Source organism: Pseudophryne corroboree, chromosome 7, assembly GCF_028390025.1.
Source record: "Pseudophryne corroboree isolate aPseCor3 chromosome 7, aPseCor3.hap2, whole genome shotgun sequence".
NCBI classification, from domain to species: domain Eukaryota; kingdom Metazoa; phylum Chordata; class Amphibia; order Anura; family Myobatrachidae; genus Pseudophryne; species Pseudophryne corroboree.
Window position 1 is genome coordinate 346,373,948 of NC_086450.1, and position 27,255 is coordinate 346,401,202.

At 46.6% G+C, this 27,255-nt stretch overlaps 1 protein-coding gene across 1 annotated transcript in view; it reads left to right on the forward strand.

Annotated features, from left to right (window-relative positions):
• Window positions 1-27,255, forward strand: part of TMC5 (transmembrane channel like 5) — a 383,751-nt gene that overhangs the window by 42,721 nt on the left and 313,775 nt on the right. The window contains exon 2 of the mRNA XM_063934401.1: window positions 18,592-18,743. The gene's annotated coding sequence lies outside the window, so the exon portion shown is untranslated. The remainder of the gene's footprint in view (window positions 1-18,591; window positions 18,744-27,255) is intronic.

Consider the following 27,255-nt stretch of genomic DNA (forward strand, 5'->3'; position numbering starts at 1 on the left):
ACAGTCACATGTACATAGAACGATCACAAAGCTCTATCTCAGTCTCACTCAAAAAGTTCAGTCAGAATTGAGAGAGGAGGAGTTAGGATTGCAGATGGGAGGAGTTGGGACTGTAGAGGGAGGAGTCAAGATGAAACTGTAAACCCCCCCCCCCCTAAAGAAAAGTCTAGATCCGTCCCTGCATCCCAGTGGGTGTAGTCTGGTATGCCGGCGGCCGGGCTCCCGGCGACCAGCATACCGGCACCGGGAGCCCGACTGCCGGCATACTGACAGCGTGGCGAGCGCAAATAAGCCCCTTGCGTCAGTAGCCACTGGCACCACAATAGGCTGGTTCAAGTAGAACGATGAAACCACTTTCGGCAGAAACTGCTGACGAGTCCTCAATTCTGCTCTATCTTCATGGAAGATCAAATAAGGGCTCTTGTGAGACAAGGCCGCCAATTCAGACACCCGCCTTGCGGATGCTAAGGCCAACAGCATGACCACTTTCCAAGTAAGGAATTTCAACTCTACCTCCTGTAAAGGTTCAAACCAATGAGATTGAAGGAACTGCAACACCACGTTAAGATCCCATGGTGCCACAGGGGGCACAAAGGGAGGTTGGATGTGGGCTGGTTGGGCAGTACGGATGGTGTAATGGTTAGCATTACTGCCTCACAGTACTGAGGTCATGGGTTCGATTCCCACCATGGCCCTAACTGTGTGGAGTTTGTATATTCTCCCCGTACTTGCGTGGGTTTCCTCCGGGTACTCCGGTTTCCTCCCACAATCCAAAAATATACTCGTAGGTTAATTGGCTCTCAACAAAAATTAACCCTAGTGTGAATGTGGGGGCATGTACATGTGGTAGGGAATATAGATTGTAAGCTCCACTGGGGCAGGGACTGATGTGACTGGCCAAATATTCTCTGTAAAGCGCTGCGGAATATGTGTGCGCTATATAAATAACTGGTAGTAATAATAATAATAATAATAATAATAATGTGCAATACGCCTTTCACGAAGGTCTGAACTTCTGGAAAAAAGGCCAATTGTTTTTGGAAGAAAACCGATAAAGCCGAAATTTGAACTAGAAAGAAAAGATCTGTTACAATATAAAGAAACTAATAAAAAATAAAAAGGATAGGGAGGTTGTCATTTTTTGTCCCTTTACAACACAGTATAACTCTTTCAATAGTGACATTCAAAAGTCTTTGACACGCCATTGGCAATGGCATATTATACAAATGGACCCGGTGTTAGCAGAACATGTGTCACAAAAGCCGGATGTAGTTTTTAAAAGAGCTAAGACCTTGAAAACACACCTGGCACCAAGTTTACTCCCCTTGGCAACGGGAATCTCCAATGGCAACATGTTTGATCAGATTAAAGGGTTTTTCACATGTGGCAGATGCAAAGTGTGCAGCCACGGTATGAAAGGCATGAAATCACTTAAGGACAGGGGCACTCCTGTAAAAGAATATAAAATCGATAAGTTTATTAATTGTAACACTACTCATGTTATATACTTGCTGGAATGTTGTTGCGGAAAGAGGTATATAGGAAAAACCAAAAGAGTTCTAAAACTGCGGATATTAGAACATCTAAGAAATATAAAAAATAATATGGATAATCATAGTGTCCCCCGGCACTTTAAACAGTGCCATAATAGTGAACCATCTTCATTAAAAATTTTAGGTTTGGAACATATACCTGTGGATAAACGTGGTGGGGATAGAATAAACAGAGTTAACAGACGAGAAACCTTCTGGATCATTACTTTGAACACTTTATCTCCAGATGGATTAAATGAAGGTTATGAACTCACTCCTTTTTTGGTTTAACGAACGGTGTACTTTGCTGCTTGTAACTGTTCATTTATTACAAATGTTTTATCAATGTAATTTTAGGATAAAAATATGACTGCATGATATTCATTTGTATTAGATAGCCTTTTTCTGTGTAAATGTATGTGTTGTTGATAAATTTCACTCACTAATGAATGATTACTTGAACCTGCTAATGTATAACACTTATTGGAGAATGCAAACAGGTTTTTAGGATTTAAAAGCTCTAAGGGAAATGTTAAGCCAAGCCCTCTGATGAAGTCCTGGTGACGAAACCGGTAGGGGCGTGGCTTATGGATGGACGCTGAACAACGGTGAATCCATCTTGTATCTTTGATTTTAAAACGAATGTATCAGCGGTGATTATACCGCCATCTTTAGTACGCTTACATTTTTAGACCTGTGTTTTATGATGTGTCAATAAATTGTCATCTTTTAATGCACTATTGGCGCCCCCCATTATTCTATCTTCTCTCTCTCTCTCTCTCTCTCTCTCTCTCTCTCTCTTCTCTCTCTCTCTCTCTCTCTCTCTCTCTATATATATATATATATATATACACACACACACACACACAAGTCTGTTAGGACCGGCACTCCCCCATATAGCTCACAGTGCTCTGGTGCCCTCTTGGATAAGGATGGATAAGTTGAACATATGAAGCGGCACTCCGAGTCTGTCAAATTCAAATGTATTTCATTCAAAGTGATCCAACGTTTCGGGGTCTATGCGCCCCTTTGTCAAGGTGAACCTTGACAAAGGGGCGCATAGACCCCGAAACGTTGGATCACTTTGAGTGAAATACATTTGAATTTGACAGACTCGGAGTGCCGCTTCATATGTTCAACTTTTATACACAAGGAGGAAAGTTAAATTTTTAACCTCTCGGACCGCACCCTTACCGAGATGGAAATTAAAGTCCTTAATAATGGTTTATCCTTTATACCCACTAACAGGTTTGATGGTCTTACATGGCAAGCTGAGTTACATAATTTTTCTCGTAAATTAAGGTTACAAGAATACTTTCAGGATCATCACACGGTTCCATCAACTGATCCGCATCAGGAATTCATCAATTCTAGACACAGATCATCGTTTGACCCTCAGTCTAGTAACGCATCAATCAAGACCTTTACTAGACTCCTGGACGATTCAGTCACCAAATACACTGCTGCCTCCTCTAAAGTACACCAAAATCTTTCCAGACTTGAATTTAAAGCCTTGAATCAATTGGGATCATATCGAGACATCGTTATCCGCCCCGCTGATAAGGGGGGCGATATCGTGATTATGAATCTGGCCGACTACAAGTCAGAAATATACAAGCAGCTCGGCGATGTATCAGTCTACAAAAGTCTGCCTTCTGATCCTACATCTAGATACAAGCAAGAGGTGGATAATATTTTGGACCAAGCCTGCGCATCTTCCTACATTTCTGAGAAACTTTGCTGTGCCCTCAAACAGGAATTCCCCAAGTTTCCCATTTTGTTTACCGTACCCAAGGTACACAAAAATTTAATCCATCCCCCTGGTAGACCTATAATCTCTGCCCATCAATCATTATATCAACCTGTTTCCGTTTTTCTGGACGGCATTTTGCAACCGCTTATTTTGAAACAGCCGAACTTTGTGAAAGATACTACATCTTTTCTGAACCGCTTGTCTTTACTTTCTAACATACCTGAAGACACTTTTATTTGCACCATTGACATCTGCAGCTTATTTACCAGCATCCCCCATACCCAGGGCCTGGTGGCCATGAAACAGTTCCTCATTATAGAAAATTTGACCACTGTTAATCTGGATTTATTTCTTAAATTGTTAGAACTCACCTTGACTAGGAACTATTTTTTGTTTGATGGGAAATACTTTTGTCAAACCAGCGGATGTGCTATGGGGAGCAACGTCTCCCCTTCCTTCGCCAATGTGTTCATGATGCAGGAGGAGCAGGCTATGTTCTTCACTGACACTGTCAGCAGCAGCCATATTCTACACTACTCACGTTATATTGATGACGTGTTCATTCTTTGGACGGGGGGCCAATTGCTCTTCGAGCAACCAGTCAACAAAATCAACAGTAGAGATTCACCAATTAAAATCACAGCGGAAAGCAATTTCCATTCTTTCAATTACCTGGACGTCCAAGTTTCCATTAACAATGGAAGCATCCGAACAGATATCTTCTACAAGCCGACTGATAAGAACACTTTACTGCGAGCCAACAGCCACCACCCCAGGGCGCTGAAAAAAGGCCTTCCTAGGTCCCAATTGATGAGGGCAGCAAGAATCACTAGTGATCCATCTAGATAAGATCAGGCCCTTTCTACTGTTGTGAACCGCTTTTTAGTCAGGGGTTATGACGCAGGCGAACTTTCTAAGCACAAACGAGAGGTTGCGGATATTTCTCGGCACAATCTGTTACAACAAAAACCTAAGAAACAAGCCCAATTGGTACCATTAGTTACCAAATATACCACCGCCAGTCCTGTGGTACCTCGAGCCCTCAAAGCTATGTGGCCGATAATATCCACTGATAAGAAATTACCTAACTTTAAGAACAAAAGACCCCTTACATGCTACAAGAAAGGTAAAAGCATTAAGGATTATTTGGTGCATTCGGACATAACAGGCTTCGGGGAACATTCAACTTCTAACTTTTTGACCAAACCTCCGGGATGCTACAGATGCTTTGGGTGCAAAACTGTGCCAATATGCAACCAGGGGCATCCTTTAAATCTACCTCTACGGGCAAATCATTCAATATTAGGCATGTTGTCACATGCACCACTACCCATATTGTATATTTAATTACTTGCCCCTGTAAGTTACAGTATGTGGGCAAGACGGTACGCACTGCCCGAGAACGCTTTGCCATGCACAGATCGGCCATCAAGTATGCGATCTCTGGAAAATCTTCAGATCAGCCAGTTGCGAAACACTATGCTGAATTTCACCATTCTCTTCAGGACTTGAACTTACAGATCATTGACCATATTCCTAAGTCAACACGCGGCGGTGACCGTGGGGGCCAACTCCTACGATTGGAGGCCAGATGGATTTATTCACTTAATACTATTAGACCTAAAGGCCTCAACGATAAGATCGCTTGGAGTGTGTTTCAAACCTAAGTTTTTGACCATATCTTTAAGGCCTATATGTTGTGAGCATGCAACAAAGGTTTTTTCATTATCTGTGTACAGTGAGGTTATTAACCATGCATTAGTTTGTTTATATTCAATTATAATCTTCTTCTGCTGCTATTAATTGCCCACATGGTTTACCTACCTTGTGAAATGATATATGGTCACACTGTCGCTGTCTTCTTACTCATTTATTCTATAGTATGTATCCAGCTATACATGACCTGCTCGTATTATTATTCTTTATTTTTATTTTCCATTTTCCATTTTTTATTATTCACTTCATATGTGTTTTTTACTTCATGTATGCCATATTGTGTATCTTTTTAACAATGCACTTTCACCAATCACACAAGTATTTTACATGTATTTAGTTTTACAGATTCTTATACATGTTTATATTGCACTGCATTTCTTTGTTCCGTCAGCTGTACCTACGTCTATCCGCCCACTGGTTACTACCAAGCGCTGGTCTCCTAGGCGACCGTGTAAGCTCCGTGTTTCCAGGGAGTGACGGACCACGACGCAAGGTCGCGCTGACGTCACCACACCCGGAAGTGCACCGAACGGACTCCGTTCCCACTGACTTTCCGCCGGCATGTGTCCCGTTCGCGGGTCTTCATTGCTTATTTAAAGTTATGCTGTTTCTTTGCACATTTGTATCACCTTGACAAAGGGGCGTTAGTGCCCCGAAACGTTGGTCACCCCACTTTGTTTCCTATGGATTAAAGTTACTGTTTGCACGTTATCAACTGGGATCAGTCTCTGAGTGCCGCTGCATGTCTCTATCTGCCGTATATATATATATATATATATATATATGGGATTACTGTGTTCCTAACATGGAATTAAAATTATTAACAATCTTGGTTCGTATTAATTCTGCGGAACTCTGAGTACTTTGGCCAAAAGAGGGGGTGATTATGGGAGCAGGATCATTCCAAACAGGCTCCTCCAAGACATCCCACTCTGAGAGGTATTGGTCCCTCTGCATCTCACAGATGTTATGTAGGATGCAGCAAGCAGCAACAACATCAGTCACAAAGTGAATGTCCACATCATTGCACTTTAATAGACAGCGTCCCTTCAGCCAACCAAATGCCTTCAGCCGTTCAAATGCGTTCTCCACCACCATTCGGGCAGAGCTGAGGGTATGGGTGTAGTAGATCTTCTCCGGTGAAAGCTGAACCTGTTGGCTGAATCCTTTCATAAGCCACCTCCGTAATGGGTAAGTGGCATCCCCAATTATATTTATTTATTTATTTTATTTATTAACAGTTTCTTATATAGCGCAGCATATTCCGTTGCGCTTTACAATTAGAACAACAGTAATAGAACAAAACTGGGTAAAAACAAACATATAGAGGTAGGAAGGCCCTGCTCGCAAGCTTACAATCTATAGGGAAATAATTATATGAACAGGTACCTCCACACTGTCCACAAACTTTGACGTCTACAAAAGAAAATAGTTTTACTAAATATTATATGCATATATTTGTCATAAAAGCTAATCAGAATAGTACATATGTTTACCTCACGAGGAAACAGCCACCCATTTTGTCTCTGCTCCGCAATCTTGAACAGATCCGAATTGGCTAGCATATGAGCATCATGTGCACGACCAGGCCAGCCAATAAAGACATCAGTAAAGCTGGGAAATACAGATATCATATTGTTACAAATATACACATATAGTATCCATCCAAATTAAAAATATGAAAGTGACTTACCAATATCTATGGTCAACGACCGCTTGTAGAATAATTGAATACCATCCCTTCCTGTTGTGGTAGTCAGCTGGGCTGTCTGGGGGAGCTATTATAGGGATGTGGGTGCCATCAATTGCTCCGGCACACTGTGGGTAACCGCGATGCAAAAACCCAGAAACAGTCTCAGCCAGTCGGTTCCCCTGGGGTAGGGCAATAAACCAGTGATACAAGGTGTCCAGGATTGCCTTGGTCACCTCACATACAAAAACACACATGGTGGAGATCCCGACACCAAACAAGCAGGAGACGGTACGGCACTCGCCAGGGGTGGCATACCACCACAAAGCGATCGCTAATCTCCTGCTTGGGGAAATGGGCTGTCTCCAGCAGGTGGTGTTGCTGGTAAGTGCCAGGGTGAGGAGTCTCAGGAGGTGCCATGCGACATCCTAAAATGTGCCTTCCAATGGTTCTCTGTATATGCCTCCACCGTAGCCCAAAAGGCCTCACCATGTCTGCGATCTCGAGCCCACAGTGTGCAAGATGACCCTCCGGTTATCCGCAATATGGACGAGATGCTGGTCATGAGAAAGGCCCTCCTCCGGCGTAAATAATGTCGGCAGTTGGTCTCCCTCTCCTCCAAAAATATCTCCGTTCTCCTTTTCAGCTCAGTCTGTGCAATTAAGAACAGGGTGAGCATCATTTGCTGTGTAAAACAGCAACTCCACAGCAAACAAACTCTCCATGCTACACAAATGTTTGTCAGCCATGGATCAAGCAATTCAGCAATACATTATGGGCACCACACCCAGTCCATTTATAGCCTGCCCTTCCATTTGCATGACCTCATTATTGTGTGCAAGCAAACCGTCCCCTTAAAATGATGAGACTGCCCTCAAAACTGGAAAAAACAGCTTATGTCTGAAAGGGGCCAACCCTAGAATTTCCCGAGTCTGTGGTGTAGTGTGAAAGGGGGTCTGTTGAAAAACCCGGGTTTTTGCTGAAGAGAAAATCCCGGGACTGATGCAGGCAAATTCCCGGGTCATATGTCTGAAAGGGGTATAAGGGACTTAATACTTAATTTCTAGAGGTTAAACATTTTGGTGGAGCCTCATGTATGTACCAGATGTATGTGATACAATTATTCTGTGTGTGATATTATAGAAGATCTGCAGAAGGCATTTGGTGTCTTGAGAGAAACAGCCTGAGGCAGCTGGGCAAGACGATGTCAGTGAGGCTTGAGATCCACCTGTTTCCCAGGCTTTCAAGTATTGCTACAGGCTCTGCAATATTTTTCAGTTATTTTTTGATGTAATCGTGCATACTCTAGATTGTTGGCCTCATACCTAACATTAATGAAACTGGAATGCGTCCTCTCTGTAAATGTATTGGTCAGCAAAATGAGAATGTTTGTGGTATGTTTGCACTGCAGACAAATTTGTCAGTCAAGGCAGGCACACACTAGTAGATTTTGAACAAATAAAGGTAAAGATTTCCCTTGAAATGTCCCCAGTTGCAGAATGAAAGCATACACACTGAACGTTATAGTGAACGATATCGTTCAGTGACGTCACTCCTCCCATCTCTGAACATGCAGTCATAAAAGATATAGCATAAATTGGACTGAATGTTCAGTTGATAAACAATAACGACCCATGGGAGCGTGCATCGTTATCATGTAAACACACTTGACGATATGCTCGATAGTATCTTTATTGTGCATATTGTCTACTTAAATCGTCTAGTGTGTATGCCCCTTCACATGTAGAATCTTCTGTAACTGAAAACTATACCACTATACCATTGGTGTAAAATAGGATTTTAATACCTACCGGTAAATCCTTTTCTCTTAGTCCGTAGAGGATGCTGGGGACACTTCAAGAACCATAGACGGGATCCACAGGAGACATGGGCACTTTAAGACTTTCAAAGAGGTGTGTACTGGCTCCTCCCTCTATGCCCCTCCTCCAGACTCCAGTTATAGGAACTGTGCCCAGGGAGACGGACATTTACAGGAAAAGGATTTATTGTTAAACTAAGGTGAGATACATACCAGCTCACACCTCAAGCACGCCATACAACATGGCATTCAACAACGCAAGTCAACGGCATGAACAACATCAGCAACAGGCTGACCATAAACGTAACACAACATGTGTGTAACCATAACTAATAACTGCAGATACAGTACGCACTGGGACGGGCGCCCAGCATCCTCTACGGACTAAGAGAAAAGGATTTACCGGTAGGTATTAAAATCCTATTTTGTCATACGTCCTAGAGGATGCTGGGGACACTTCAAGAACCATGGGGTTTATACCAAAGCTCTAGAACGGGCGGGAGAGTGCGGATGACTCTGCAGCACCGATTGACCAAACATGAGGTACTCATCAGCCAGGGTATCAAACTTGTAGAACTTCGCAAAGGTGTTTGAACCCGACCAAGTAGCCGCTCTGCAAAGTTGTAAAGCCGAGACCCCTCAGGCACCTTTCTGGTAGAATGGGCCTTCACCGATTTCGGTAATGGCAATCCAGCCGTAGAATGAGCCTGCTGAATCGTATGACAGATCCAGCGCGCAATAGTCTGCTTGGAAGCAGGAGCCCTAATTTTATTGTGAGCATACAGGACAAACAGAGCCTCTGTTTTCCTAAACTGAGCCGTTCTGGCGACATAAATTTTCAAAGCACTTACTACATCGAGAAGCTTCGATTCCAGCAAGGCGTCAGTAGCCACTGGCACCACAATAGGCTGGTTCAAGTAGAACGATTAAACCACTTTCGGCAGAAACTGCTGACGAGTCCTCAATTCTGCTCTATCTTCATGGAAGATCAAATAAGGGCTCTTGTGAGACAAGGCCGCCAATTCAGTCACCCGCTTTGCGGATGCCAAGGCCAACAGCATGACCACTTTCCAAGTAAGGAATTTCAACTCTACCTCTTGTAAAGGTTCAAACCAATGAGATTGAAGGAACTGCAACACCACGTTTAGATCCCATGGTGCCACAGGGGGTACAAAGGGAGGTTGGATGTGCAATACGCCTTTCATGAAGGTCTGAACTTCTGGAAAGGAGGCCAATTGTTTTTGGAAGAAAACCGATAAAACCGAAATTTTAACTTTAATTGAGCCCAACTTTAGGCCCGCATCCACACCGGCTTGTAGAAAATGGAGAAAACGTCCTAACTGAAATTCTTCCGTAGGAGCTTTCTGGGATTCACACCAAGACACGTACTTTCTCCAAATACGGTGATAATATTTAGACGTTACTCCTTTTCTATCCTGAAGATGTGTGGTAATAACTTCACTGGGAATACCCTTTCGGGCTAGGATCCGGCGTTCAACCGCCAAGCCATCAAACGTAGCCGCTGTAAGTCGTGGTACACGCACGGCCCCTGCTGTAACAGATCCTCCCTCAGAGGAAGAGGCCATGGATCTCCTATGAGTAATTCCTGAAGATCTGGATACCAAGCCCTCCTTGGCCAATCTGAAACAATGAGGATCGCTTGAACCTTTGTTCTTCTTATGATCTTTATCACTTTTGGAATGAGTGGAAACGGAGGAAACACGTACACCGACCAAAACACCCACGGTGTCACTAGGGTGTCCACTGCCATTGCTTGAGGGTCTCTCGACCTGGAACAATATCTCTGAAGTTTCTTGTTGAGGCGAGACGCCATCATGTCTATTTGAGGAATTCCCCAAAGACTTGTCACTTCTGCAAAGACCTCTTGATGAAGCCCCCACTCTCCTGGATGGAGATCGTGTCTGCTGAGGAAGTCTGCTTCCCAGTTGTCCACTCCTGGAATGAAGATTGCTGACAGAGCGCTTGTATGTCTTTCCGCCCAACGGAGCACCTTTGTGGCCTCTGCCATTGCCGCTCTGCTCCTTGTTCCGCCCTGGCGGTTTATGTACGCCACTGCTGTTATGTTGTCCGACTGAATCAAGACGGGACGATTGCGAAGAAGATGTATCGCTTGCAGAAGGCCGTTGTGAATGGCCCTTAACTCCAGAACGTTATTGTGTAGACACCTTTCCTGGCTTGACCATTTCCCCTGGAAGCTTTCCCCCTGCATGACTGCTCCCCAGCCTCGGAGACTCGCATCCGTGGTCACTACGATCCAGTCCTGGACCCCGAACCTGCGTCCCTCTAGGAGGTAAGAGCTGTGCAGCCACCACAGGAGTGAGATTCTGGTCTTGGAGGACAGGGTTATCCTTCGGTGCATGTGCAGATGGGACCCGGACCACTTGTCCAATAGGTCCCACTGAAACACTCTGGCATGGAATCTGCCAAACTGAATGGCCTCATAGGCCGCCACCATCTTCCCCAGCAACCGAGTGCATTGATGGATCGATACCCTTGCTGGTTTCAGAATTAGTTTGACCAGGTTCTGAATTTCCAGAGCCTTTTCCACTGGAAGAAAAACTCTCTGTAATTCTGTGTCCAGAATCATTCCCCAAAACAACAGCCGTCTCTTTGGGACCAACTGCGATTTTGGCAAGTTTAGGAGCCAACCATGTTGCTGCAGAATTGTTAGAGAGAGCGTAACGTTCTGCAGTAATTGGTCCCTGGATCTCACCTTTATCAGGAGATCGTGCAAGTACGGGATAATTGTGAGTCCTTGTTTGCGCAGGAGAACTATAATTTCGGCCATTACTTTGGTGAAAACCCTCGGAGCCGTGGACAGACCAAACGGCAACATCTGAAATTGGTAATGACAATCCTGAACAGCAAACCTCAGGTAAGCCTGATGTGGAGGATACATGGAAACATGTAAGTAGGCATCCTTTATGTCTACCGACACCATGAAATCCCCCTCCTCCAGACTGGAAATCACTGCCCGGAGAGATTCCATCTTGAATTTGAATTTTCTCAGGTAGAAATTGAGGGATTTGAGGTTCAGGATTGGTCTGACTGAGCCGTCCGGCTTCGGGACCATGAACAGGCTCGAATAAAATCCTTCTCCCTGTTGCGACGGGGGAACCCTGACAATGACTTGATTGTGACACAATTTTTGTATTGCAGCGCATACCACTTCCCTGTCTGGAAGAGAAGCTGGTAAGGCAGATTTGAAAAATCGGTGAGGGGGGACTTCTTGAAACTCCAGTTTGTACCCTTGGGACACTATTTCTAAAACCCATGGGTCCAGGCCCGAACGAGCCCAGAACTGACTGAAGAGCCTGAGACGTGCCCCCACCGGTGCGGACTCCCGCAGAGAAGCCCCAGCGTCATGCGGTTGGACTTGGCAGAAGCTGGTGATCGCTTACCCTTTCCCTTTCCTCTAGTAGCAAGGAAGGAAGACCCTCGGCCTTTTCTGTATTTATTGGGCCGAAAGGACTGCATCTGATAGTGTGCTTTCTTTTGTGGTGCAGGCACATAAGGTAAAAATGATGACTTACCCGCGGTAGCCGTAGATACCAACTCAGCGAGGCCGTCACCAAACAATACACCACCTTTATACGGCAGAGACTCCATAGCTTTCTTAGAGTCAGCATCAGCATTCCGTTGATGAATCCACAATGCTCTCCTAGCTGAGACTGCCATGGCATTGGCCCGTGATCCCAAGAGGCCAATATCTCTTGCAGCTTCCTTTAGGTAGACTGCAGTGTTTCTGATATGACCTAGTGTCAGAAGAATGCTATCCCTATCCAGGGTATCCATTTCAGATAACAAGTTATCTGCCCATTTTTCGATATTTCGATAGCACTACTCACCCACGCAGATGGTCTGAGTAGTGTACCCGCGGTGATATAAATGGATTTCAATGTACTTTCCTGCCTACGATCCGCAGGATCCTTTAGGGCTGCCCTGTCAGGGGACGGAAGAGCCACCTTTTTGGACAGCCGTGATAAAGCTTTGTCCACAATGGGGGGTGACTCCCATTTTTCCCTATCCCCTGAGAGAAACGGATACGCCACTACGATCCTTTTGGGAATCTACAACTTTTTGTCAGGATTTTCCCAAACCTTTTCACAAAATGCGTTCAGTTCATGAGAGGGAGGAAATGTTACCTGAGGTTTCTTCCCTTTATACATACAGACCCTAGTATCAGGAACAGTAGGGTCCTCCGTGATATGTAATACATCTTTTATAGCCACAATCATGTACTGAATGCTCTTTGCCAGTTTTGGATCTAATCTGGCATCACTATAGTCGACACTTGAGTCAGTGTCCGTGTCAGTATCCGTGTCTGCCAGCTGGGCAAATTAATGTTTTTGTGACCCCGAGGGGGTCTGGACTTGAAACAACACATCCTCTACGGATTTCTTCCAAGCCTGGTTCTGAGACTCAGATTTATCCAATCTTTTATTAATCAGAGTCACACATTCACCCAATCCGGTGTCGGCGGTGCCGACAGGGTCACTCCCACAGCGTTTTGTGTCCCTAACATAGTCTACTCCTGGGAAGAGCACTCCACCTCAGACATGCCGACACACGTGCACCCACCACACGCAGATACACTGGGCCTATAGGGGACAGACCTACAGTAAAGCCTGTCAGAGAGACACAGAGGGAGATATTGTTAGCTCACACCCCAGCGCCTAATCCCGGTCTGAAAACACTTCAGACAATGTTCCAGACCTGCAGCGCTTTTATAATATAATATAATGCACCAAAATCACTGTGCCCCCCCCCCTCGTTTTTTCACCCTGTTACTTGTACAGCAGTGTTGAGGAAGGACCAGCGTCTCTGCAGCCTCGTGAAGAGAAAATGGCGCCGGGCTGTGTGCTGTGAGGGCTAAGCCCCGCCCCCGTACTGGCGTGCTTCAGACCCGCTCTTTTTTAAACTTTTTTATACTGGGGGTCCGGACAGTGCCTTGGCACTTAGTCCGCTGTTGCCAGTCAGATATTTGAGGTATATATGCTGCCCAGGGCGCCCCCCCCCTGCGCCCTGCACCCTGTAGTGCCGCTGAATGTGGGAGCACGGTGCGCAGTGCGCCCGCTGTGCGGTACCTCAAAGCCATCACTGAAGTCTTCTGATCTTCTACTCACCTGTCTTCTGACTTCTGGCTCTGCAAGGGAGGTGACGGCAGGCTCTGGGAACGAGCATCTAGGCGTACCTAGCGATCAGACCCTCAGGAGCTAATGGTGTCCAGTAGCCAAAGAAGCAGAGCCTTTAAACTCACAAAGCAGGGAGACTGTTGCCAGCAGTTCTCCCTGAAAATAAAAAACCTAACAAAGTCTTTTCAGAGAGACTCAGTAGAGCTCCTCAGTGTGCATCCAGTCTGCCTGGGCACAGATTCTAAACTGGAGTTTGGAGGAGGGGCATAGAGGGAGGAGCCAGTTCACACCCCTTTGAAAGTCTTAAAGTTCTTATGTCTCCTGTGGATCCTGTCTATACCCCATGGTTCTTGAAGTGTCCCCAGCATCCTCTAGGACGTATGAGAAAATACGATTTTAAACCTACCGGTAAATCTATTTCTCCTAGTCCGTAGAGGATGCTGGGGACTCCGTAAGGACCATGGGGTATAGACGGGCTCCGCAGGAGATAGGGCACCTAAAAAGAACTTTTACTATGGGTGTGCACTGGCTCCTCCCTCTATGCCCCTCCTCCAGACCTCAGTTAGAGAACTGTGCCCAGAGGAGATGGACAATAAAAGGCAGGATTTAGAAATCCAAGGGCAAGATTCATACCAGCCCACACCAATCATACCATGTAACCTGGATCATACATAACCAGTTAACCGTATGAACAATAACAGTAACGATCCAAGACCGATTTCAACTGTAACAGAACCCTTATGTGAGCAACAACTATATACAAGTCTTGCAGAGTTTCCGCACTGGGACGGGCGCCCAGCATCCTCTACGGACTAGGAGAAATAGATTTACCGGTAGGTTCCAACACATTGATGTGTAGACAGGACTCCTGGTCTGACCACAGTCCCTGAAAATTTCTTCCTTGTGTGACTGCTCCCCATCCTCGGAGGCTCGCATCCGTGGTAACCAGGATCCAATCCTGAATTCCGAACCTGCGACCCTCCAGCAGGTGAGTACTTTACAACCACCACAGGAGAGACACCCTGGCCCCTGGGGACAGAGTTATTTTCCGATGTAAGTGCAGATGGGACCCGGACCACTTGTCCAGAAGGTCCCATTGAAAAGTCCTTGCATGGAACCTTCCAAAGGGGATGGCCTCGTAGGCCGCCACCATTTTTCCCAGAACTCGAGTGCATTGGTGAACTGACACCCTTTTCGTTTTTAGCACGTCTCTGACCATGTTCTGGATGTCCTGGGCTTTCTCCAGTGGGAGAAAGACCTTTATTTGTTCCGAATCCAGTATCATACCTAGGAACGTTAGTCGAGTTGTCGGAATCAACTGTGACTTCGGTAGATTTAGAATCCAACCGTGTTGCTGGAGCACTCTCAGAGAGAGCGCCACACTGCTCAGCAATTTCTCTCTGCATCTCGCTTTTATTTGGAGATCGTCCAAGTATGGGATAATTGTGACTCCATGCTTGCGCAGGACCACCATCTTTTCCGCCATTATCTTAGTGAAAATCCTCGGGGCCGTGGAAAGCCCAAACGGCAACGTCTGAAATTGGTAATGACAATCCTGTACAGCGAATCTCAGGTATTCCTGATGGGGGGAATATATGGGGACATGAAGGTACGCATCCTTTATGTCCAGAGACACCATAAACTCCCCCTCCTCCATATAGGCTATTATCGCTCTGAGAGATTCCATTTTGAATTTGAATCTTTTTATGTACAGGTTTAGGGATTTCAGATTCAAAATAGGTCTGACCGAACCGTCCGGTTTCGGGACCACAAATAGGGTTGAGTAGTAACCTCTTCCCTGCTGGTTCAGGGGAACCCTGATTATTACTTGCTGTAGACACAGCGTTTGAATTGCAGCTAAGTAACCCTGGGAAACTATTTCCAACACCCAAGGATTCAGGCCTGAGCTGACCAAGGCCTGGCTGAAAAGTCGAAGACGTGCCCCCACCGGTGCGGACTCCCTCAGGGGAGCCCCAGCGTCATGCTGTGGGCTTTGGAGTTGCCGGGGAGGACTTTTGTTCCTGGGCACCTGCCGAAGCAGGTGCTCTTTTGCCTCTGCCCTTACCTCTGGCGAGGAAGGAGGATCTCCGACCTCTTCTGGACTTGTGCGACCGAAAGGACTGCATCTGATAGGGTGGTACTTTCTTTTGCTGTTGGGGAATAAATGGTAAAAAGTTTGATTTACCTGCTGTAGCTGTGGAAACCAGGTCCGTCAGCCCATCCCCAAACAATACATCTCCCTTATAGGGTAGAACTTCCATATGTTTTTTGGAATCTGCATCACCCGTCCATTGGCGAGTCCATAAGGATCTTCTCACAGAGATAGACATGGCTTTGGCCCTAGAAGCCAGCAAACCAATGTCCCTTTGAGCATCCCTCATAAATAAGACTGCGTGTTTAATATGGGCTAGAGTTAAGAATATAGTATCCTTATCCATCTTATCAAAATCAGCTGTCAGCTCATCTGTCCAAGCTGAAATCGCGCTACACACCCATGCCGACGCAATTGTCGGTCTAAGGACTGCTCCAGTATGAGAATAAATACACTTTAAGGTAGTCTCTTGCCTGCGATCTGCAGGGTCCCTAAGGGCAGCTGTGTCAGGAGACAGTAGCGCCACTTTCTTGGACAAGCGCGTCAGGGCCTTGTCCACAGTGGGAGGTGATTCCCAACGCTCCCTGTCCTGTTTAGGGAAGGGGTACGCCATATAAATTCTTTTGGGTATCTGCGGTCTCTTTTCCGGAGTCTCCCAAGCTTTTTCAAAGAAATCATTTAGTTCATGAGATGTGGGAAAATGTATAATCTGTTTCTTTCCCTGAAACATGTGTGCCCTTGTGTCGGGGACTGAGGGTTCATCCGCAATATGCAACACATCCCTTATTGCCACAATCATACACTGAATGCTTTTTGTCACCCTAGGGTGCAATTTCACTTCGTCATAGTCGACACTGGAATCAGAGTCCGTGTCGGTAGTAGTGTCTTGTGTTAAGGGACGCTTTTGAGACCCCGACGGGCCCTGTGAGTCGGTCCAATCCGAGGATTGACCCCCTGATGTCCCCCCTAATTCAGCCTTATCAAGCCTCTTATGTAAGGATGCCACACTTGCATTCAACATATGCCACATGTCCATCCATTCCTGAGTCGGCACAACCGACGGGGACACACCACTCATTTGCTCCACCTCCTCCTTGGAAAAGCCTTCCGCTTCAGACATGTCGACACCACGTACCGACACCCCCCACACACAGGGATTAACCTATAAGGGGACAAAACCCCAACCAGGCCCTTAGGAGAGACAGAGAGAGAGTATGCCAGCACACACCCAGCGCTTAATAACACTGGAAAAATATGACCAGATAGCGCTTTTATATATAAAATGACCAGATTCCCACTCACTGCGCTCAAAATGCCCCCCTCCTCTTTTTTCCAGCCTGAATGTTCAGCATGGGAGAGACCAGGGAGCCAGCGTTGTCCCATGCAGCTTCTGTGGAGAAAATGGCGCTGGTTAGTGCTGGGGATCAAGCTCCGCCCACCCGACGGCGGGCTTCGGTCCCGGTGATTTTTTTATAGAAAATGGCGGGGGATCGTTGAATTACTGCCCAGCAGCCTAATCTACCTTGTCAGTGCCCAAATGTGAGGTTTATTGCTGCCCAGGGCGCCCCCCCCTGCCCCTGCGCCCTGCACCCTTCAGTGCTGCTCTGTGTGTGTGAATGGGAGAAATGGCGCGCAGCTTACCGCTGCGCGCCTTACCTCATGAAGATCTGATGTCTTCTGCCGCTTATGATGTCTTCTGCCTTCTCATACTCACCCGGCTACTATCTTCGACATCTGTGAGGAGGACGGCGGCGCGGCTCCGGGACGAACCCCAGGTGAGACCTGTGTTCCGACTCCCTCTGGAGCTAATGGTGTCCAGTAGCCTTAGAAACAGAGCCCAACCGTTAAGCCAGCCCTGCTTCTCTCCCCTCAGTCCCACGATGCAGGGAGCCTGTTGCCAATAGGACTCCCTGAAAATAAAAAACCTAACAAAATAATTTTTCAACAGAAAACTCTGGAGAGCTCTCTGCAGTGCACCCATTCTCCTCTGGGCACAAGATCTAACTGAGGTCTGGAGGAGGGGCATAGAGGGAGGAGCCAGTGCACACCCATAGTAAAAGTTCTTTTTAGGTGCCCTATCTCCTGCGGAGCCCGTCTATACCCCATGGTCCTTACGGAGTCCCCAGCATCCTCTAGGACGTAAGAGAAATACTAATCACTCTTTTGTCCATGCAACATATATGATGAGATGACAAAAATAAACACATTGGGGGTATTCAGTTATTTGAAAAGTCAGTTGGGTGTCTGTTTTTTCCTATTAGATAGGAGAAAACAGACACCCAACCGACTTTTCAAACAATTGAATTTCACCCACTGGGGCTGATTGAGAGCTGGCCGCAGTGCAGCAGCCGCATCGCACATGCGCCACCTTAAACATTGCGATCGCTAGGGGTAACCTTAATTCAGTGCATCCGCAAATACATTTCATATTCCTGCAGCTTGCAGACAGTCACAGTCTGAGCACAGTTATCATACAACAGTGATACTAACCTAAAAGCGTTTGCTATGCCATATAGTATGCCTGACCTGTCAAGTCCATCCTTGTTTCTCCTATGTATAGCTGCTATGGGCCTCCAAGTTGCAGCATCAGTCATTGATGTCCTCAAAATCTGATTCATTTAGATACACTGACTGATGAGAGGCAGGCTAGTGAGTGTGTGTGTTGCAGGCAGAAAGTGCTGGCCCAGTGGTGGCTAGCCGGGGTTCCCTTTTCCCCAGACACCTTCAGTTCCAGCTTTGTATTCGTAGAGCCAGGGAACCCATAGTCTAGTGAAAACAAATGTTCAAAGATGTTTTTGTTGATGATGATGTTGTTTTATTATAATTCCTACAGGGCCTGCCTAGTTGATGAGTGAGGCAAAGGCTGTGAGGAGGCCAGCACTTGGGATGCTCGTTTTCCGGGTTTGCAAGAGACTTTGGAGGCTAATTTGCAGATTGGCTTCCCCCAAATAATTCTTTACCCACATCTAAGAGACGACACAACATGTAAGTCCCTGTGTCATGGGTCATTAGTCTTTCCTACATTGTAATATTCCATATAACATTAACATTTACTGTATAATAGGAGCGACCAGGTTTTTTCCTTGGAGTGCCATACTAAGTAAATGCCTTTGAATGGAGGGACACAATTTTTTCCCTCAAAGTTAGCTTCCCAGCAAATAGGTATGGGTTTATTGCTGAGTAAATCTTATAAATAACACTTACAAAAAAAGTGTCTATCCAGAATGCAAAAACACAATATAAAACATCCAGACAAATCTGTGTGCCAAATATACAGAGCAAATTCCAGTAATATCACACAAATCGCAGACATTTGCAGGGAGCTGCCACATCCTTCCATCTATGAAGTCCTCTCATTTGGAGTTGTCAGGGTCACACTATGACAGGCAGGGGTGCCGACAGCTCTTCTGGGCTCCGGTACCGGGAGGGGGCGTGGCAAATGGGGGTGGTGTAGCCAGGTCCCCTCCTTAGAAAATAAGAACAAATATTCTTTATGTGTGGCATCAGCGGGGGGAGGGGACACCTATGTTAGATTTGGTGGGCGGCAGGGGGTAGGTGCGATTGCCTCCCTCCCGTGCATAACTGCACATAGGAGAGAGGCTGATTGCTGCTGCAGCAATAACAGTCAGTCCTCTCTCCCTGCCTGTCCACTGTTTGCAATGGGGAAGGGGGGAAGGGGGCAGCGGGATCCGGGCCCCTCCAACAGACCTGGGTAAAGAGTACCTGCTCCCGCCCCCTCTCAGCACCACTGATGACAAGCTACCTGTCTGTCACCAGGGGCACAGAGAGGAGGGGGTATGACCCTGGCCCGGGCTGGTTGAAGGGCCTCATCCCGGGTCAGCTGCCAAGAGGGACATTGACCTGATTTGCAGGACTGCTCATGGGGACAAAAGTGCCCTATGCAGTCTGAGGTGCCCCTGTGCGGCCACTGATGCCCCCAGTGTGGTCACTGGTCCCCCCCTGTGTGGTTATAAGCAGCGCTGGGGAAACTATTTGTACAAAACATTTTGGCCATGCTTCCCTGGATTTGGCCATGACCCCTTCAGTGCCTAGGCTAGTGTCCTCTCTTGGTGGCCCTGTCCGTAACATCAGAAAACAGCATGGTCAATGCTAGTGCTCCTGAAAAAAAATTAGTTATATATATATTAGAATGTAAAGAAAATTATTAGTAAGTAATATTAAAAAAGCACAATTATTGAAAATTGGAATCAAACATATAATGCAATATATTATTATATATTATATCCAGGACCTATTTAGAACTAAAGCTATAAGTATCCTTTATCCATACTAATTCATAGCCATCTGCAGACGCCAATAGTGAATATACAGTATATCATCTGGAGAAAATAGTAGTTGAGTGAATGGCAGAGATATCAAAATATAGCCACTTATGTTTTGCCAGGATCTGGGGATAATTAGGAGAGTCCTCCAAAAGTTCATAACGCCTGTTGTCCTAATGCATTACCGTTTGTAATTTGCAGGTATTCAAAGTCTAACCTGCTGGTGGGCATTCTGAGGCAGGGGGTGGGGCCACAATGACGTGAATCAGCGCAATTCGTGTAATCAGACTCCCCAAACCGTATTATATGTGGGTGTGAGGAAATGAGAGGTCTGTGACAATTAATATAGCTATGCCTCATTTCCCATGTCAAATATGTTCTTTTTATACCCATATCTGTATACATTCAATTTGTCTGTTTGTTCATTCTCCATAACATGTCCATTGCTGCTCACCCAATATTGTGTTTAAATCAATCTTAAAATTGTTATATGCAATTGTGTTATGTTATCTGTTACCCTTTAGATAATGTATTCATGTTAGACCTAATTTCCTATTGTTTACTAACACCACAGTGGACACTCAAAGGGTGAGTCATATAAGGGGGTTGTATTCATGTGACCGACAGTCACATGACCTCCTCCGTGAGCCCGACGGCTCACTATCCCGATGGTCGGCATGCCGACCAACAGGGACTATTTCCACTCATGGGTGTCCACGACACCCATAGAGTGGGAATAGAACCCGTGGCGACCGCAGGTCGCCACCGAGCCCGCAGCGTGGCGAGCGCAGCGTGGCGAGCGCAGCGAGCCCACAAGGGGCTTTCTGCACTCGCCCCTCCCCGCCGGGATCCCGGCGTCGGTATTCTGCCGGGATCCCGGCGTCGGTAAGGTGACCGGCGGTCAGGAGACCGCCGGTCACCAGTACTACACCCATATAAGGTACCATTGTCCATTTTGTTTATCCCTATTGTCCAACAGTGAGATGGCCAGACAAGTTGTCTTTCTGACTGATGTGATTACCTTGACGAGACTATGTGTTGTATTCCAATGCCTTAAAATCCTAAAACAAAGCTGCTGGGGTATAAATAGTGCTTCCCAGAGAGCTGAAGACAGATTCTTTGACCCCAGGCTACGAAGTAATGTTCTGCCATGGATCTGCTTGGGGACCCATTATATTGGATTTATCTGGGACTCTGTGTTGCTGGAAGAGATTCTATGCTCCTTGACTAAGAAGTAATGTTCTGTCAGGAGTTTGTGGTGGAAATTGTCGTATGGAGTTGGTTTACAGAAGTGTGCTGAACTGTTTATAACCCATTCTGATCAATAAAACACTGTTGGTTTTTCATCCACCACCATGCCTGAGTGATTTGAAACCCGGTATCTTCACATTTGGTGGTAGTAGTGGGATCACTCAGGTTACATGGACGGAAGCAGGATATTACAGCAGAATAGAGTCAGCAGCACAATCCTACAAACAAAACAAGAAACGAGTCCTGCAAGAACTGTGTCATGTAAGAAAAATTGTAATCAACACAGTGGATACCAAGGGGTCTCTAATCGAAAAATTGGTGCGACTTAGAACACCCTGCTGGAGAGGAGGAACAGTAGGATATGGTCCAGGACCCAGTGGAGGGGACTAGTAATCGTACTAGGGCGCAATGGCCGCCCCTGCAGCTGCAATAACTGTCGGCAACACGGAACAGCTGAAGATTTGGCTTGACGTCCTGGGACCAGGAGCTGCTGCACATGAGAGGGCAGCAGCATTGGGAGAGGCGCTGAGGAGACCTGTCATAGTACCATCGATGGCATCAGCACCAGTGTGGGAAGAAAGACAGATGCCGTGACTGGGCTACAACGATGTACCGCACTTTGTGGAATCAGCCACGGATATTGACACGCACCTTCAGGTATTTGAGTCCACGATGAATATGCATGACATACCTGAGAGGGAGTGGTCAAAATATTTAGTGCCTAGTTTGATGGGTCGAGCTCAGGAAGCATAACATGCCCTGAGCCCAGAGCAAGGAAGAGACTACAGGAGATTCGGAGAGTGTTGTTTGCTCGGTATGCAGTTACCCCCAAATCCTACTGCACTAAGTTACGATCCACAGCAAAAACTAGAGATTCTTCGTACACGGAATTTAGTAGTTTATTGCGAAGGAACTGTGATCGGTGGCTAGAAGGGAAGCAAGCCACAACTGCAAAGGACATTAAAAATCTCTTCATATTGGAGCAACTAATGAACAAAATGGCTCCAGAAGTCCAAGAGTGGGTGGTGGACAGAAACCTCATAGACCCAGAAGCAGCAGCAGCACTGGCGGATGAATTTCTGACTAACCGTCCCCAATGGAGAGGGACTAGTAGAGGAGAATGGGTGCTTGTCCGAATGCCCCACCTGATCGAGATACACCCTTGGCTACATCATGCCCAATGTCACCCCGTACCCCAGCCATGCACCCTAGTGCACCCAGACCTCGCAGTCCAAGGCTGTCTGACTCCAGAAGGTGTTACATTTGCCAACAGCCAGGGCACACACAGTGAGATTGCCCACAATGAAGAAGGCCATTGTTGGGAGCGAGACCAGCCATGCCCCGAGTGGCAGTGTGTCAGGAGACATCAGCTGAGGGTTGGAAGGGGTACTACTATCCCGATGCGCCAGAGGCAGAGGAAGTAGTTTATCAGGTAGAGGTAGTGGCAGTACCCAGGAAGGCTACCCCAGCAAATATGGAGGGTAACCGACAGCCCATCAGAGTTAATGGCCAGAACCTACAGGGCCTCCGGGACTCAGGCGCCTCTATTATCCTGGTTCGGTCCATTTTAGTTCCACTGGATCAATGGCTAAAAAACAGCAAAATCAAAATTTAGATGGCAGGAGGTCAGATGATGGTTATACCCATGGCTCGAGTTCATTTGGATTGGGGCCAGTTGTCATGTGGAATTGGATTACAGAAGTGTGCTGAACTGTTTATAACCCATTCTGTTTAATAAACCACTGTTGGTTTTTCATCCACCACCGTCCCTGAGTGATTTGGAACCCGGCATCTTCACATTTGGTGGCAGCAGTGGGATCACTCAGGTTACAAGCACGGAAGCAGGATATTACAGCAGAATGGAGTCAGCAGCACAATCCTACAAACACAACAACAAAGGAGTCCTGCAAGAATTGTGTCATGCAAGAAAAATTGTAATCAACACAGTGGATACCAAGGGGTCTGGAACCCGGTATCTTCACAGTGGGCACTGCAGGGTGTTGTTGTTGGTGGGAGCAGCGGTTTGGGTGGATGGGGGTTTCAGGTGGGTGGATTCTGGCCGGGAGACTTGCCCACTTTTCCTGGAGGCTAGGAGTGCCACCCGATTTTTGGGAGCCTCCCAGCCATTTCAGTATAGTAGGCAAGTATGACACAGGGTTACAAACTGACCGTTTCATATTGTAATTAAATTTGGTATATCAATTAATGCCTTGGGTGTGAAGAAAACTGCAAAATCTTTAGGCAGATATGTACACTAGTGTGCAAAAGTCTTTGGCCAAGGAAAATAATTGTTAATAAAAGATGTAATGTAGTGAGATAATTAAAATATTTATTCATAGTAAATGTTTCACATGATATTGTAACTAAAAATTATTTCTAATTTTATAGTATAACAAATTTAATATTAAATTTGGCTTTCATCAATGTGTCTGTTAGGTGCCGCGGTCCACGGCGCCACTCGGTCTGTTTCCGAGCGACGCTCACGGCCGCCGCACCTCCTTCCCTGCCCGCCCGGCGCCTAGCAACGCTGAGACGCCGTGCGCGCTGAGCCGCCGGGTCCCTAGCAACGCTAGGACGCCGTGCGCGCTGAGCCACCGGGTCCCTAGCAACGCTAAGACGCTGTGCGTGCTTAACCGCCGGACCCTTAGCAACGGGGACGCCACTGACTACCGCGTTCCCCGTTGCTTCCTGCCAATCATTACACTTGTTAACTCTGGTCGTGCAGCAGGGCAGCTGCACGACATTACTAATCAGGCTACACTGCAGCTATTGGAGGGTTCCCTGTTAAATTCTCCCTCACTACCTGGCACAGACGCCGGTGATAGCTTCCTGTATGCTGTTCCTGCCTGGTAACGTCTGTTCCTGGTTTAGCTGTATCTGGTCGATCCTGCTCCCTGTGCTCCCGTGTCCTGGAGTTCTGAAGCCGGTCCTGGGAATCCTTCCTGTCCAAAACGAACCTGTTGCAGTCATCCGTGGGTTCTCGTTACTTGGGGTTCTCTCCCGGTTTGTGAGTAGCGGCTTCTGCCGCGAGTTGCGGCCTAGGCCGCTTAATCCTTGTATTACTTTTGTGTTGGTGGTTTTTGCGGAGGTTTCCGCTTTTCACTGTCCTCCCCAGAACTCGGCGGTGCCGTGTGGGGGAACGGACAGTGGTATCTTTTGTTGTTCTTTTCCTTTGGCGGCGTGCCGCACATATATTTAGTTTCAGGGTAGTTAGTAGCCCCTAGCTTTTGTTTGTTTTAGTTAGAGGTCCCCTTGTTATTATCCTGTCTCGGTTCACGCTTTGTCTCACGCTAAGACCTGGGGGCATCGGAGTTGGGCAGACCTAATCCGCCTTTCAAACGCAGCTGCCCAAGAAACCATAGTCACTCAGGCGTGAATTGACCACACGGGTAAGACAACGGAGGTAGGGTGCTAGGGGCTATTCTCGTACCACTCCTTAGTTCAGTGTCGCGTCCTGGTGCTCTGAACTCACCTTGCAACATCTCTCCAGTTCTGAGCATCAGGAACGTAACATTATCACCGGCCCAAAAAAAAAAAAAAAATGTTGTTTTGTATTGGTGGGCTTAGAAATTCGGCCTCATGAATCCGGCAGTTTTAGGTCCAAATCGCAGCCAGCTTTTGGCCAACCAGATTCAGGAATTAACTCAGATGGTTCAGGATCTTACTCTTCGGGTGAGATCGCAGGAAGATCTTTTGCGAGCCTCCCCGAGTATGATTCCAGAACCAAAAATGCATTTACCCGACCGTTTTTCGGGTAACCGAAAGGATTTTTTTAATTTTTAGGAAGCTTGTAAGCTTTATTTTCGTTTAAGGCCCCGTTCCTCTGGTACTGAGTCTCAACGGGTCGGGATTGTGATGTCATTATTACAAGGTGATCCACAGACCTGGGCTTTTGGGCTAAAAGCGGATGATGTTGCCTTGCTATCGGTGGATGCCTTTTTTAAGTCCTTAGGCCTTTTGTATGATGACCCTGATAGAGAAGCATCAGCTGAGAGCCACCTGCGTGCACTTAAGCAAGGGAAAAACCCAGCTGAGGCGTATTGTACCGAGTTTCGCCGTTGGTCGAACGACTGTGGTTGGAATGACCCGGCCCTGCGCAGTCAGTTTCGCCTTGGTTTGTCTGAAGTTATTAAAGACAGTCTCCTTCAGTACCCCGCTCCTGAGACTCTAGACAAACTCATGGAGCTCGCTATTAAAATTGATCGTCGTCTCCGTGAGCGGAGGGCTGAAAGAGGAGCTAGTTTCAGGCCTAGTCCATGTGTATATACTTTCCCTGAGGACGTCGAGGAGCCCATGCAAATGGGTCTCTCCCGGCTGTCCCCAGAGGAAAGAACCAGAAGGCTAAATTCTGGTCTTTGCTTGTATTGTGGTGGCAAGGGACATATCGCACGTAATTGCCCGAGTAAGCAGGGAAACGCTCTGACCAAGTGAGTAGTGAGGGGGTTCACTTGGGTCTGCAGTTAATCTCCTCTAACGATTCCTTATTAGTTCCTGTAAAAATTTCCTTTGGTAGCCTCAGTTCGTTGGTGTCGGCCTTCATCGACAGTGGAGCTGCGGGAAATTTCATGGATCTTGGTTGGGCTCAGGCTTTAGGCGTTCCACAGATACCTTTGGATAAACGTATCACCATGCACGGCTTGGATGGTGGTCCGCTTTCTAATGGGGTTATCACTCACCGCACACCTCCAGTACAACTGACAGTAGGGGCCCTACATTCAGAGAAAATCGAATTTTACCTTACTCAATGTCCGGCTGTCCCCGTAATTTTGGGTCACCCCTGGCTTGCCTTTCATAATCCGTCCATAGATTGGCGGTCTGGGGAGATTTCCCGATGGGGTCCCTTTTGTGTTAAGGAGTGTATTTCCCGTCCAGTCCAGGTTGCGGCCGTCACCCCAGAACTTATTTCTTTGGAATATCAGGACTTTGCCGACGTTTTCTCCAAGGGTAATGCGGATATACTGCCTCCTCATCGGTCCTATGGCTGTGCTATTGATTTAGTTCTCGGTGCCTCTTTACCTAAGGGGAGACTATATGCCCTGTCTGGGCCGGAAACCACGGCAATGAATGATTATGTACAGGAGAGCCTAAAAAAAGGCTTCATTAGACCCTCGAAATCTCCATTGAGTGCAGGGTTCTTTTTTGTTGAGAAAAAAGATGGGTCGCTCAGACCATGTATTGATTTTCGGGCTCTGAATAAAATTTCTGTTAAAAACACCTACCCCTTGCCATTGATTTCAGTACTCTTTGATCAGCTCCGGTCTGCCGTTATCTTCTCCAAGATCGATCTTAGAGGGGCTTACAATCTCATCCGAATAAGATCTGGGGATGAGTGGAAGACGGCTTTCAGCACACAGTCAGGACATTATGAATACCTGGTGATGCCGTTTGGGCTGTCAAATGCTCCTGCGGTATTTCAAGATCTCTTTAACGACATCCTTCGTGACTTTCTTGGAAAGTTTGTAGTCGTTTATTTAGACGACATTTTGATTTACTCTGAGTCTTTTGAACAACATATTACTCATGTGCGACTGGTCCTTCAGAAATTACGGGAAAATCATTTATACGCCAAACTAGAGAAATGTGATTTCCACATCACAGAAGTGTCCTTCCTGGGGTATATTATTTCTCCTAAGGGGTTTTTCATGGAACCTAAGAAACTCCAGGCCATCCTAAATTGGGCACAACCCACGAACTTAAAAGCAATTAAGCGCTTTTTAGGGTTTGCAAATTACTATAGGCGTTTTATTCATACCTTCTCTGATTTGGTTGCTCCTATAGTAGCATTGACTAAAAAAGGAGCGGACCCTTCCAATTGGTCGCCTGAAGCCAAGTCTGCCTTTCAGTCCTTAAAGCAGGCCTTTGTTTCAGCTCCAGTACTCAGACACCCTAACCCGGAGCTCCCCTTTATTGTCGAGGTAGATGCCTCAGAGGTTGGAGTGGGGGCTATCCTTTCTCAGGAAGAA